The 16,484-nt window shown below is 33.8% G+C and overlaps 1 pseudogene; it reads right to left on the reverse strand.

Annotated features, from left to right (window-relative positions):
• LOC110426841 (AAA-ATPase At3g28610-like) overlaps positions 1-16,484 on the reverse strand; it is an 89,238-nt pseudogene that overhangs the window by 47,577 nt on the left and 25,177 nt on the right.

Here is a 16,484-nt window from a genome sequence, read left to right on the forward strand (position 1 = left end):
GTCTTGTTCATGGTTGGTGATTGTAGCACTAATTATGAACAAGAGGTTACATGAACTCCCAAGTTTTAGTGAGCCTACCCTTTTGGAATTTGGAAATATGATTTTGAATATGGTTTTGCTTCGTCTTGATATAAGATGTCACCTAAGACAAGAGCTGCCTCGAGGGCCACGAGAGAGCAAGATGCCTTGGATGAGCCTATGGAACAACCACAATCGTCCACGTCTAGGAGTCATGGTAAGGGTAGAGGAATGAGACACACTCAAAATGTGGAACCAAGTTATATGAATTATAGTGAGCAGAATATAAAAATCAAGGATGAGTACCTATAAAAGTAAGTGTCACCCTAAAGGTTCTGATAGTAGGGTTGCAAAGCTTGGCTCATGAATTTGCTAAGTTTCGCAACAAAAGAGATGCACCATCTGTAGAATGGGTGGATTCTAGTTCATAAGATCCGAACTATGTACCTCAATGTGAACATCAAGAAGGGGCTATTAAGGTTACTTTGGTAGATGTTATGAAGCTAAAGTCCCCATCAATTATTGGTTCAAAAGTGGAGGAAAATTCGTGGAGATTTCTAAAGGATATGGAATGCATTTGGTAGGCTTTAGAATGCTCTATGCATTGGTTAGTGGAACTGGTGGGTTTTAGACCAAAAGATGTGGCCAAAATCTAGTTTATTACACGTAAGAGAAGTAGACCGTAAAAGTCATCTCTAATAACATGGAAAGAATTTGTCCAAGCTTTTCTAGATCGCTTCTTACTTGAGAGCGTAAGAAACACAAAGCCCTAAACATGGCAATGATTGAATATGATGTCTGTTTCACTCAATTGTCAAGATATGCCCCTGACTTGGTCCTAACTAAACAAAAAAATATCAAAAGATTTATTCAGGGACTAATTAAGTTGCTATTTAGAGCCTTAGCCACTCAAAGATTTGTCTCATATGCAACAATGGTGGATGTGACTAGAATGAGAGAAATTAAGAGATTGAAATCTAGAATGGAAAAAGGTAAGAGAGCTTGAACATAGGGCCATCATGGCCGAAGAAATTTTAATGTGACTAAGAGTCCCACATTTGTACGCCATCAGAGTCATGAGGAGACTACTCCTACAAGTTGACTGCTAAGGAATAGTGACTTTTTTAGCCCACCATCTAAACGAGAGCAGTCTAGTAGAGCATCTAATCTAGGCTTCAAGTAGAGGGGTGTTTATGTAATTATTATGGTAAGGTGCATGGTGGACTATGTCGTAAGGTGGCGAGATTGTGTTTTGGATGTGGCCAGTCTAGGCATTTGATGAAAGATTGCCCAATGCAGAGACAGTCGATAAAGCATGACCATGGTTATGTGAGACAAGTGGAGACTACCTTATCTAGGATAGTACAGGCCGGGAGGAATCCCAAAAGTGACAAAGGCAAGGTGTGGCCTCATCATCTCATGGTAGATCAACACAACCCAAGTAATGAAAGTGGAGGTCAAGCACATGTATTTGCTTTAACACTACAAAATGCTCAAACTTCCAATGCAATGGTCACAAGTACATTTCTTATATGTGGTACTGAAGCTTTAGTTTTGTTTGATCCCAGATCGACTCATTCCTTTGTGTCCTACACTTTATGCCGAAATTAGATCGATTTTGTAATAACATAGAGGAACCTCTGATTGTGAGTACTCCTTTAGAGGAGATCTTTGTGGTAGAGTATGAATATAAATCTTGTGTAGTCTATATAAGGGACAAGAATACATTAACAGACTTGGTGTTACTACTAACTTTGAAATTTGATGTGATTTTGGGCATGGACTGGTTAGCATCTTATTTTGCCAAGGTAGACTGCTACCATAAATTGGTGAAGTTTAAGTTTTCAAGGAGTTTTCATTTGTGATTTACAGGCATGGTAGCCCACTATTTGTGGAAACTATGTTAGATGTGGCCGTTAGGTCAATGCTAAGGCAAGAAGGCCAAGGATACATAGCAATGACAAGAGATGTTCAATCGAAGAAAGGAATATGGATTTTGTACCAATAGTAGGTGAGTATCCAAATGTATTTCTAGATCAATTGCCTGGATTGCCTCTTGAGAAGGAGATTAAATTTTGTATTGACTTGATTTTGGGTACACAACCAATTTCAATACCTCCTTATCGAAAGGCACCAGCTGAGTTAATGAAGCTAAAAGGGCTACTGGAGAATTTATTAAATAATGGTTTTATTTATCCCAGTGTTTCGCCTTAAGGAGCTTCGATGCTATTTGTGAAGAATAAAGATGGTCACCTACGGTTATGCATTGACTACAAGCAACTGAAAAAGGTCACTATGAAGAATAAATATCCACTTCCGAGGATTGATGATTTGTTTGATTAGTTGCAAGGTGTTGTGTGCTTCTCTAAGGTTGACTTACGCTTGAGGCATCACCAATTGAGAATAAGAGAATGTGATGTACCTAAGACATCATTTTACACATGGTATGGACATTAATAGCTTTTAGTGATGTCATTTAGACTCATTAATGCTCCCATAACGTTTATGGATTTGATGAATAGGGTCTTTCAAGTGTATTTGGATTGATTTGTAGTCGTATTCATAGATGACATATTGATGTACTCTAAAAGCTTGGTGGAACATGCACAACATCCAAGAATTATGCTAAAGACCCTCAAATAGCATCGATTGTATTCTCAATTTTTGAAATGTGAGTTTTGGCTAAGTAAAGTCAGTTTCTTGGGACATATTGTATCTGAAGAAAGGGTACAAGTGGGTCCCAGTAAGGTAAAAGCTGTGGAGAATTGACCAAGGCTGACGTTTGTGATGGAAGTTAAAAGTTTTCTGGGTTTAGCTGGATATTACAAATGGTTTGTGTAAGATTTTTCTAAGATAGCATCCCCTTTAATAAGACTAATTCAAAGAGTCAAATTCGATTTGTCTGATACTTGTGAAGCTAGTTTTCATAGGCTTAAAACTTGCCTTACTTCTGCACCTATGTTAAGCCTACCGTATAGATCTGAAGGCTATATTGTGTATTGCAATGCATCATGGGTTGAATTAGGTTACATATTGATGCAACATGAAAAGGTCATAGCATATGCCTCGCTCCAATTAAAGAGGCATAAGAAAAATTACCTTATGCATGATCTAGAGATGGCAGCAATCATATTTACATTAAAAATTTGGAGACATTATCTCTATGGTGAGACTTGCAAAATATATACAGACCATAAGAGCTTGAAGTATATATTTCAATAGAGAGATTTGAATCTAAGGTAGTGTAGGTGGTTAGGGTTATCAAAAGATTATGACTGTACCATACTTTACCATCCTAGCAAGGCGAATGTGGTAGCGGATGCTCTAAGCCAGAAGTTGATAGGAAGTTAGACACATGTAACTATGGAGAGATGATCCTTGGTACAGAGTTTATATGATCTAGGAATATGGGAGTGCATTTAAAGATTAATCAATTGAATGCGTTGTTGGCACATTTTAGAGTTCAACCAATGATATTAGATCGAATTAAAGTTGCCCAAGATCAGGATGATATTTGATAAACATATTTGGAGATGTGAGCGAGGATAGAACTTGAGACATCATGTACAACATAGATGGTTTGATGAGATATAGATTGCGCGCCTACATGCCGAATATGGATAATTTGAGGAATGATATTTTGGAAAAGGCGTATGTGGCAACCAATGTGATACACACTGGAGCCACCAAGATTTATCATGATCTGAAGTTTGTGTATTGGTGGTCAGGATTAAAGAGAGATGTGGCTAAGTATGTTTCTAAGTGTTTGACTTGTCAGCAAGTGAAAGTTGAACATCAGAAGCCATGAGGATTGCTGCAACCATTATCAATACCTGAGTGGAAATGGAAAAATGGAGCAATGGACTTTAGGATGAGTTTACCACAAACTAGAGGTGACTATGATGCCATTTGGGTGATAATTGATCAGTTAACTAAGTTTGCTCACTTTTTGCCGATCAAGACTAAGTATGGAGTAGCTCAATAAGTCCAAATTTGCGTTAATGAAATTTTGAAGCTACATGGTATTTTGGTAACAATAGTGTCCAACAGAGGATTGCAATTTATGAATCGATTTTAGAGGAAATTTCAATAGGCTTTAAGCACAAAGTTGGATTTTAGTACGACCTTTCACCCACAGACAGATAGCCAGTCTAAGCGCACCATTCAGACACTTGATGATATGTTAAGTGCAATTGTGCTCGACTTTGGAGTCTCTTGCAACCATTATTTGCCTCTAGTCGAGTTTGCCTATAATAATAGCTATCAAGCCACGATTGGTATAGCTCCGTATGAGGCTTTGTATAGGCGTAATGTAGGTCACCTCTCGATTGGTTTGAAGTTGAGGAATGAAAACTTTTAAGATCAAAAATGGTCCAAAAATTAGAGCGACGCATCCATGTGATTAAAGATAGGATGCTAACAACTCAAAGTCAACAAAAGTCATATGTTGATAATAGGTGGAGGCCTTTAGAATTTGAAATTGGTGACCATGTGTTTTTGAAGATTTCATTGACCAAAGGAGTTAAGAGATTTGGCAAGAAAAGGAAATTGAGCCCTAGGTATATCGAACCCTTTGAGGCACTAAGGCGCGTTGGTGCAGTTGCTTATCAATTGGCATTACCACCTAATATGTCTAATGTTCATCCGATTTTCCACATATCCATGCTTAGGAAGTATGCTCCAAATCCTTTGCATGTGATATGACATGATGTAGTCTAGCAGCAAAATCGATTTAGCTACAAAGAGCAACCTGTAGCCATATGGGATTGACAAATGAAACTACTTCGCTCTTAAGACATTACTACGGTGAAGGTATTATGGCAAAGCCATTTGGTTGACGAATTCACATGGAACTTGAGGAGGAAATGCAAGAAAAATTATCCCCATATATTTGATGTTTGATATGTATATTTGATTCATGGTATATGATTTGAAATTCGAGGATGAATTTCTTATAAAAAGGGGAGAATATAACACCCCTAACTTTTGATGTAAGATAATAATGGTTTATGAAACATATGGAGTCTTGAGAACCTTAATGATATGATATGTATGCCAAGTGTTTGAGGGTGCAAATATTGACACTTAGGTGAGATTTTGATGAAATATGTGATAAGTTCCATAGTTTAAGGTTTTAATCTAAGTTTGATGTTATGTTTGTGGATTTATATATGTATGGAATAAAGTTAAATGAACAATTTGAGGTGTGATATTAACAAGGAATGATTTTGGGATGTTAAACTTGAATTTTCAAAAGTTTTGGAAGCTTGGAACTGCCTACAAGGGTGAAAGTATCGATACATGCCCCAATGTATCGATTCATTCTTGGCAAGATGAACAACAAAGGCCCCAAATGGATTTTCTATTGATACATGCATGAATGTATCGATAGATTTTGCCAAAGATAAACATGCATAGATACATTACCCCAATGTGTCAATACATCTGAAGCAGAGAGCACCCATGGGCATTCTGTTTGAAATGAATCGATACATTACCCAAATGTATCCATACATTACCTAAATGTATCCATACATTCATTCAAAATTAGGGTAAATGTATCGAAACATTACCAAATGTATCAATAAATCAGATAGGGAGGGCAAAAATAAAAAGGGGTTTAGGCCATTTTGACCCATTTCTTTCTCTAAGCTCTTTCTCTCCCTTCCTTTCTCTAGAAACTTGAAACCCTAAAGCTCCAAATGGATTTTTGAAGTGATTTAAAACTATTTGGAGCTTGGGAAACCATTTGAGAGGTAAAATTTAACATTTTTATCGATTATATTTAATTTAATTGGTTAATAACTTTGAATATGACTTTTTTCTAGATTTGGTATTTTCCATTCTTTGGCATGGATTGAAGAATTTGGAGCTAATACTAGTACAATCTAGCTTCTAAGGGGGTGATAACTCTATTATATAGAATTATTTTGACTTGTTTTGGGAGCTTAAGTAGCTAGATTTTTGAGATTTTAGGTTCGAATTTTAACATTTTAGGTGTTTTTTTTAGTTTAAGTTTGATTACTTGTTAAGTGATTAATTTAAGTTATTTTAGTGAAATTTTAGGTTATTTTATTTTAAATTACTTTAAGAGTAGTTATTGCTAATTTCTCTTATGGCTTTTGTAGGAAATTGATGAAAAAAACTCATTTGATGAAAATCAGTGCAAGTATGGTGATAGCTTCATTCGTATATGTTTCAGTATTTTGACCATATCTCTTTCTAAAAAACTCCAAATGAGGTGATTCTTAGACCAATCAAATTATGAGAAGAAGGGATACAATTTTTATGTTCACTAATTTGCCCAGTTCTGAATGGATCATGGTCAAAATATTTGTCAAAGTCGGACCACTGCAGCAGTATGTAAACACTGAACATGATGCAGTATTTGGAGCAAATATTTCAATCCAGAAGTCCAATTGATATGATTCTTAACCCATTGGAAAGTTAGAGACAGGGATAAAACTTTTATGTTTACTACTTTTCCCAGTTCCTAACATATCATGGTGAAATTCACGTTTGAATTTGATAGACTGCCACAGCGCTGGGAGAACAAGGCTGCAGCGTTGATGAAAGGAAGCACACATACAAAATTCTAGAGAGATCAGCGCTGCAGCGCTGGAGAAGTAGCGCCGCAGCGCTGCGCGACTTTCCTAAAAATAAGGAAAGTTAATGGGATTTCGAAAATTAGGTTATTTGGAGCCTATTTAAGGAGCCTTTTTCAGATATTTTGGAAGGGAGGCAGAAAGCAACTATTCTGGAGATTTGAGGCAAGAACAAAGCAAGGAAACAAGAGAATTGGAGAGAGAATCAAGATCACAAATCTCTAACTATTAGTTTCTCTCTTACCTTTGTGTTTTTCTTATTTCCTTTGACTTGGATTCATGGCTAAATTTCTTTGGATATTGTTTTTATTAGATACTATGAACTAAATTATTTTTCTAGGATTGCAATTGAACTCACATGTAATCTAATTTTTAATCTCTTTCTTGCTTATTTTCAATGAGATTTAAATTGTTTATTCAATTTGTTCTTAATGCTTTTAATTGCTTAGCCACCAATTAAATTGTTCTAGAAACCTAAACAAACTTGGGAAACGGAGTTTAGTGTAGACTAAAATTGGGATAGCATATGATCATATTAATTGATTTGCGTATAGGATAGGGATATACCTATAGGCCATATGTAGCCAGATTAGAGCCTGAACTGAATGAGTCTATTTTAATTTCAATTCACATAGGGATATAGTGTTTTAGTTAAAATAGATATTTTTATAAGATGAGTCGGGAGACCTTTATAAATAATTTAGGATTCTAGGTTAGCAATTCAACCCATTGAAATAAGTAAGAAAGAAAGGTAAGATTTAGATGAAGCGTGAGGGATATTGTAATCCTAGGCTTGTTTGATTTGCTGTTTGCCCAATTATCTTATTGCTTTAATTTGTAATCAAATTAGTTTTAGTTGCGTAATTTTTAGTTCAATTAGAATTAAGATTTTAATTGTTTGAATAATTTGTTTTAATTTTAGTACTTAGTAAAATTTTAGATCAATTCCCTGTAGAATCGATATTCTGCTTGCTAATATACTATCTATTCGATACGTATACTTGCGTATAGAATTTTAACTGACAGGGGGAATCAAAGGTAAATCAACTTGTTCACAAGCTAGACGAGGATTGGAGGCTCAAGATTGAAGCTAGGTAGGGAATGCCTCCTATTATCACTGTGAATGGGTTTACTTTAAAAAGATACATGTAATACATAACGCATGGAAGATGTGCTATACTGGTACTAGATTTTGTACATAGACCTAGATGAATGAACCTAGGCTAAAGAACAATATACATTTATATGTATATATGTGATTGTGTGTTATGATGTGAGCCACATGGGTGGCCTATGTTGTGTAAGCTTAAGCTAGGATGCTTGTAGGCTATGTTGAACCCCTAGAATCTAACATATACCATGAAATTCATTAATTGATATGTCGAAATGATTTGATTGAATAAGGCCTTGGAGACTTAATAGCACCTAGAATCTAACCGAGCTTAAGACGATTGAAGCTCGATAAATGTGAATTGAGGTTTGATACAGAAAATGTGAATGATAAAGGATTGATAGCCTTAATTATGGATTTGGTTTTCCTTTCGAAGGATGAATTCTAAACGTTGATCTGATATGTGGATGAGCAGAGTATGATGCCCTGTGACTATGTTTGTGCCTCAAGGACGATGGTAAGCAAGGACAGAGGTTGATATCCCGCTTGTGATTCTCGCCTATAGTGCACTATGCCATCTGTTGGGAGATTACTCCGGATGATGATTGTGATGCCACCTGCATGAGAATACTCCGAGTGATGCTAACTTTTGAGAGATTACTACAGTTGATGACTTTGACTTTTTGCTAGCTACTTTGGCACTGCGTGTGATCTGTTTTTTAACCAGTGACTTTGGCCCTGTGCTTGATTTGATTCTCCCTTGGCTAGCCACCGAACTTGATTTGATTATGTTCACAGCAAGACCACTTGTTGATTTGATCCATGTATGATGTGAGATAGCCATGAGAGGCTTGATATACATAAGATATGACTTTCATGTAATGCTCCAGCAAATAGAGTGTGCCGTGGAGAATGGTTTAAATGATTTGGTTTGCTTTGAAGGTAAGCCTCACGATATATGATGATAATGATAACTTTAGGGAAGATGATATACCCCTATATTTAGTGAACCTAAGGATGACTATATCCCTCTATGTTTGGAGACGTATGGAAAAATTATATGGACACACTGTGAGTGCGATATAGTTATTATATGTTTGATGTGTATATGCATATAATTGATTTTGATTATCTGCTCCACTCACTGAGTATTATAGTATTCACCCATTTGTGTACTATGTGCAAATAAATAGACCATGAAGGAGTGTGGCAAAGATCGTCTGTAGACAAACCGATCTTGGCATCCAATAAGTCCCCCATTTTGGTCACTCTGCTAAATCAATCAAAGCCTTCCACTATGGATAATGTGTGTAGGCACTGAGTGCCATGTTATGCTGTGTATTAAGGGTTAATATGTATGAACCCATTTGGATGGCTAACGTAGGCCTTATTTCTATTTGTATGGAAATTAAGCTATGGATATTGTATTTTATATGAATTTATTATGAATACTTGATGATTGAGTCCCTTGGCTTGTGTACGCTTGGATATGAACTCTGCGTCTTGCTCAAGTCTAATGGGCTCACTTACTGGGCTCTTACACTGATCATGGCCCCGGGTTTGGGCCGTGACAGTTAGGAACCAAATATTTCCATTTAAGAATATTTGAATGTGCCATATATGTCCTAATTGCTTCACCATAACACACAAAGATGGGTCTTCAAAGGAGGCTAGGAATAAATGTTAGATGTAAATCTCCATTTTTTATTAAATATCTAAAATCATTAATAAGAGATTTATTCATGGTAAGGTTTGCCTATTGCCATTTTGATTGAACAATTTTCAAACATTAAAGGGAGAAAATAAATAGTTCGAAAAAGAAATTTCTTGAAATGGATTATCATTATCTAGATTTAATCTTTGCACAAATCAATGTGAACTTGAAGTTTAAAAGATAATTCATTTGAAAAATATAGCAAATCAATTGCTAAACATATTACTGACCTAAAGAGAATAACTAAATCTCATATGCCGGCTGTAAAAACTCTTATTAGAATCGATGTCCTTGTAGGACATGGCACACCAAAAATGTGGGAAACTAATTTGTTCCAAAGATAAAATCCTTGAAAAGGAAAAAGACCAAATATACAAGATGGTCAAAAAGAGAAAACAAAACCTCTAGAAAAGATCCTTGGCATAATTGATTAAATTTCAGAAGAAATTTAAGTACCTGAAATTATTGAAAATGAAAATTATTGAAAATGAAAAGATCTTAATAAATTATATCATGATAGGGAAAAGATGGAACTAGAATGAAATAAGCATTGACGATAGTTTTGCATATGATGTAGCACTCAATATTTTCAAAAAAATCGAAGATCTTGATCTTACATTTGTTGAAGAATGTAGATATAAAAATGATTAGCCAATGTGGAAAGATGTAATCAAGGTGGAATTGAATTCATTTGCAAAACATGAAGCTTTTGAACTTGTTGTACGTACACCAAATGGTATAAAACTAGTGAGATATAAATGGATATTTATAAACAAAATGAGAAAAATGAGATTAGGAGATATAAAGCATGGCTTGTCATATAAGGTTTTATCCCAAGGCCTAATATTAATTATGAATAGATGTATTCTCTTATAGTGGATGCAATTACAATTCTATATTTAATTAATTTGACAATACATGAGAAGATTAAAATATGTCGAATGAATGTAGCTACTACCTATTTATATGGCTTACTTGATATCCATATATATATATATATATATATATATGAAAATTCCTAAAGGATTTAAGTTGCTTGAATCATGTACACAATTCTCGAGAAATTAATTCAATCAAATTAAATAAATATGTGTATTGATTAAAGCAATCTAGACATATGTGGTATAATTGCCTTTGTGCATATTTGTTAAAGGAAGCCTATAAAAATGATCCTATATGCCCATTTGTTTTATAAAAAGATTTGGACATGAATTTATCATAAATGCTGTTTATGTTCATAACTTAAATATTATTGAAACTGCTGAAGAGTTATAAAAAGCCCCAGATTACTTAAAAAAAGAATTTGAGATGAAAGATCTTGGAAAAACAAAGTTTTTTTTTTTGGTCTTCAAATTGAGTATTTGACAAATAAAATTTTTGTCCATCAATCAAATTATATAACAAAATGCTAAAACAATTCTTAATGGACAAAGCAAATGCACTAAGTTCACTGATGGTTGTAAGGTCACTAGATATGAAAAATGACCATTTATGACCTTGTGAGTATGAGGATGAGCTTCTTGCTCCTAAAGTACGATACCTTAATGCCATTTGAGCACTAATGTATATTGCTAGCAATATACGGCCTGATATATCAGTTGTTGTAAATTTATTAGCAAGATATAGTTCTTATCCAATTCAAAGACATTGGAATCTAATTAAAAATATACTCCGATATCTCTGAAGAACAACGGATTATTCAAATGTAGCAAAATCAAATTTATTTGGTTATGCAAACACAGGATATTTATCTAATCCACACAAAACTTGATCGCAGATAGGTTAATTATTTACATATGGAGGTACAACTATTTCATAATGTTCTGTAAAATAAATTATATTTGCCACTTTTTCTAACCATGTAGAAATTTTAGCAATTCATGAGGTAAGTCTTGAATGTATTTGGTTAAGACCTATAACTCAACATATATGAGAAACGTGTGGCTTGTCAACCAAGAAGGAAATTCTAACAACATTATATGAAGACAATACCACTTGCATAGCCTAGATAAAGGAAGGATACATTAAAAGCGATAGTACAAAACATATTTCATCAAATTTCATCTTCACTCTTGATCTCTAAGAAAAATGTGATATTTGTGTTTAACAAATTCATTCAAGGGGCAATCTAGCAAATTTATTCACTAAAGCCCTTTCTACTACAATCTTTAAAAAGTTGGTACAAAAGAGTGGAATTGTAACACCCTTGATTTCTAATGTTAAATGAGTAAAATGGTTAAGCTGATAAACGAACTAATTTGAACCTTACGAGGATGATATACTCTGACTAAATAGTTATGAATGTTGGCATGAATTGAAGCCTTTGATAATGAATGTGACTATGTTTGCACTTGGATACCTAAGCATGATGCTTAGGTGATATTGTGAATGCATGAACTAGGTGAAATGTGTGTTCATATTAAGTATAACATGACTAAATGTGATGACTATATAGGTGGGAGTGAAGTAGGGATCTTGAATTGGAAGCTTTGGGGTTAAAATTTGTGAATTTTAAGTTCTAAGGGAGATCTATTGATAGATTCAAACAATTTGGAAATAAAAAGCAATGCACATAAACATCTATCGATAGATGTTCATGATCTATTGATAGATGCAAGACAGTGAGCAAAGGTAAGTGCTTTGGACCCTATCTATTTATAGATGTCATGAATCTATCGATAGATAGCAACCCAAAAGTAAAAAATGAACAGTGCACATCCAATCTATCAATGAATTCCACAAATCTATTAATAGAGTTACACCTGGGAGCAATGGAAAAGTGTCTAGTGCACCATTTATCAATAAACTCGAAAAATCTATCGATAGACCCGAAAAATCTATCGATAGATGGAGGGTAAAATGTGAGAAATCTAAAAGACATCAATTAATAGATGCAAGCCATCTATTGATAGATGTATGAAAAATTGCAAAAATATAAAGAAACCTTAGGCAGTCTGCCCATTTAGAAAATAAATCCAAACTCTCTAAATCTCTACCCCTTTGAAACCCCACACTTTCAATTTGATTTTGGAGGTTATTTGAAAGAGATTTAAGCTTGGAAAATCAATATAAAGGTAAGAATATGATTTTCAAATTAAATGGTTTAATAATTAAAAATTCTATATTTCAGTTCTAATGGTTGTTGAGGTTGAAAGTTGCTGGAGATTTGGATTGGAAGTGAGCCAAATCAGCAACAAGGTAAGAATTAAACTATTCATGAAAGAATTATGAGAATTTGATATGGTTGATGAGAATAAGTAGAATTTGTGTTAGTTGGAAAGCTGGAAATATTCTGAAAGCTAGGATTTAGCTTGGAAATGGAGAGGAGTTGTGTGAATATTAATGATTATGTAATTGTTAGATGTTAAATTGTGATGGAAATATAAATCCTGCCTGTAGACACCATATTTGTCCGAGACTTTAATTATTTTATTTATTTATTTTTCTTCATTTCATTTCATTTTATTTTTGATCTATTTTTCATTTTTATTTTGATTGATCTTTGGGCCTTAGGAATGATAGGTTTGTAATCCAAATGGGTTCATAAACCAAATGGATCAAAATTCAATAAGGTAATTTTATTGGGTTGGTAAGCCCACAAACAATAAAAGTAAGGCAAAAACACATAAACAAAAATCAAACAGAACAAAAAACAATGGAAAGCAAATCAAAATCAGAAAAATGGGAAAAAAAACCACAAAAAAGGAAGGGAAGATTAAAAGAAAAAAAGATCAATTAAAAAAGGAAAAAGATCAATGGAATCCCTAAAATCCTTTCGATTTGTGGAAGGATTTCTACCAAAAAAATCCTCCCACAAAATAAAATAAAATCAAGAAAAATAAAATCAAAGATTTGCAATTAAATTAAGATTCTAAGAAAACACCTAAAAAACCCTAAAAAAACATAGTAACATACAAGGAGAAAAAAGGAAAAAAATTACACGAGAAAAATTAGCTAAAAAAGGAGTTCTTTTTTGGGGTTTTGAATTTTTTTTTTTAGATTTAGATCTAGGAATTGTGAGATAGTTTCAAAGAAAACAAGCTTGATTAAAGGAACAATTGGCTTGAAAGGGTTTTGGGGATGAATTTTGGTAAGAATCTGGCTCGATGAACGATGACCAACAGTGGAGAGTGAGACGGTTGGAGAGATTGCAACAACCAAAATGTGGAAAAGAGTTTTTTTTAGAGAAAGAAGGAGAATATTAACATTAGAGGGGAAAAATTGAAGAGAGTGGCTTATGCTTTTTTTTTTAAGATAGGATTTTATACCTTAGCGAAATGACTTAGTTTGATAGTGGAGTATTTGGAATTTGGGGTCGTTGCATGAGCCACTTTTGAGTAAGCCCATTTATCAAGCCTGCTTCTACGGTTATTAGATTGGTAAGTTGTCCAAGCCCATTTTGCTTGCATCCTTAGATATTTGACTGCAACCCACTTGATAAAGCCCAATCCGATTTAATCATTTGGTCCACTTACCAAGTATGGGATTGTACATTCATGATTCTCCTTTTTTTTATTTATACTCATGTATATTTGTTTATTTTATTTTGTTAATATAATAAAACTAAAATTTTCTGTAGGTCATAATTAGGTTAGGATAAAGTTTTTACAACCATAATTGGTAGAATAAAAATTATAAAATAATAAAATAATAAAAGTTTGTAGTTATTTAAAAATAAATCTTTTAAATGGAATTTTTAAGGGAAGTTGCGCGGAGCAATTTTTCTTAAAATTTTCAAAGTAAAAATAATTATGAGACCTTACCATAAGGGTTGGGAGGTAATCCCATAAATATTTTTACCAAAATGGTTTATTTTTACAAGTAATTAATAAGAACATAGATAAATAAATCATTTTAATTTTGTAAAATATAAAATGATTGTTTAATATAAAATAAATGAAAGTCCTCCAATGATGGAATTTTGAGAATCGTATATGGGATAACTTTCTTGAATATTTTTAGCTGAGAAAATCTTCCTAAAATTTACCAAAAAGGTTAGGGAATTTGGGAAGAATTTTCAATATTAAAGGACATTTTATTTATTGGAGAAATAATAAAGGGAAATAAGCTAGGATATCAAAAGAAAATTAATTTATTAAGACTAAAAAGAAAACACATAATTAATTAGGTACCATTTTCAATGGGTGTTGTGAAGGTACTAATCCTTTCCTTACACGTAATTATGCTTCCAAATCTAATTAGTATCGTAGACCATAACTTATTTTTTTAAAACTTAAGTTAAGCCTAAGACCTCATTGGAAAAATAGATTCAATTAGGTGATCAATCACACCAAGACAAAAAAGATTGATGGCAACTCCTTTTATGCCAAACAGCTGAGTTTTAGGACTCATACGTTTTGACACTATCCATCTATCCAAATGTGGAATTGTTGGATTGAAGTTAAGGCATTGGTGCGCAGCAAATGCCAAGTTAAGCTATAGTAGTGGCCAATTGTCAAGGTGAGTGGGGTTTTATGATTGAAAATGCATGTGTCGCATTATGCATGGTAAATGCGCTGCCATGGTACTTAATTGATGTATTCGTGCCTAGATGAGAATGCTTAGGCTAGTGTGTTATTAAAAATTTATATATGTATATATATGTACTTTGTATGTGATTATGATTAGGAAGCGTGAGTTGTTGGACATCTAGGTGGTTATGTGAAAATTTTGATTAGTGGATGTGAAATTGACTATGCATGTGCAACTATTAGGCCATGATTAATTTAAAATGAGATTGTTGAGCATGTGCAGCCAGTGAGCCATGATTATTGAGGCAAAAATTGCATACGTATGTGAGGCCACATATCCTGACACTTGATTTGAATTGTTTATGTAAGGCTAGGGAAGTAATTAAATGATGTGAATTATGATTTGTGGACAATAAAGGCATTAATGACCTAAGGTGATTATGTTCCATCTGATGGGTGAATTCTGGATGTTGATTTAATTTGAGATTGAGTGGCGTCTTTTCTCTATGATTGTGTGCACTTGTAGGGATAGTGGTAAGTAGGGCCAATGGTGTAGTCCCCACCTGTGGTGCTGTGATGCCATCCATTGAGACTACTCGAGGTGATGACTTTGACTCTTCACCCATAGTTTTGCCACATGTGTGATTTGAACCTTGTGCTTGATGCTTTAGCATGTGCATGATTTAATCCTCCACCAATTGCTTTGGTACTGTGTGTGACTTGACCTTTCATAAGTTGGCCATCGATTATGATTTAACTATGTTTGGGGGAAAAGCACTCGTTGATTTTATTCAATTATGATGATATGTATAATGATATGGCATAATATACATATATTGTGAATATACGATTACTAGTATGGAAATGAAATGCGATTGATAGCTGATTATAAGCTTCAAGGTAAGTGAAATTGGTATTTAATATTGCAATTGTGCTCGAAAACTGAAGGATGCTTGTAAAGCTTAACCGTTGACGACTTCAAAAGGTAAGTCTTGATTTATTATGCTTTGAATTAGAGACATGGATTTGATCAAATATCAAAAATGAATATGCCATTTGAGTTGTAATCTTAGCAAGGTATAATTTAATATGAGGTGCACGTAGGATATTATAATGATCCTCAAACTTGTATCTCAATATTATGTATATTCATATATTCTTTATTATGTTGCAATAGCATCCCTATCTCACTAAATATTAAATGACTCACCCTTTTTGTTGGACCATGTGTAGATAAGTAAAGCTACAAGATTACGTGGCTGTTATTGTCTCTCAATAGACACATCTTGACATCCAGTAGGTTTTCTAGCTAATGGTCCACTCCATTGAGTCCGGATTACACTAGCTTCCACACTTTTGAGTTTTAAAGATTAGAAAATGTTGTACTTTGGATATTTTGTAGGCACTGAGCTGTCATGTGTTATTGTCTTCTAAACGGTTGTGTGATACGAACTTGAATGATGACTAAGCTATGGCTTTATAAATATTGTAAGCATTGGAATTTATTACATGAAATGAATTATGTTATGCTTATGATATTTATGGATGGATATTGAACAGGTGAA

The sequence above is a fragment of the Theobroma umbraticum genome, unplaced genomic scaffold (assembly GCF_002168275.2).
Source record: "Theobroma umbraticum cultivar Fairchild unplaced genomic scaffold, ASM216827v3 scaffold_12.0, whole genome shotgun sequence".
Taxonomy (NCBI): domain Eukaryota; kingdom Viridiplantae; phylum Streptophyta; class Magnoliopsida; order Malvales; family Malvaceae; genus Theobroma; species Theobroma umbraticum.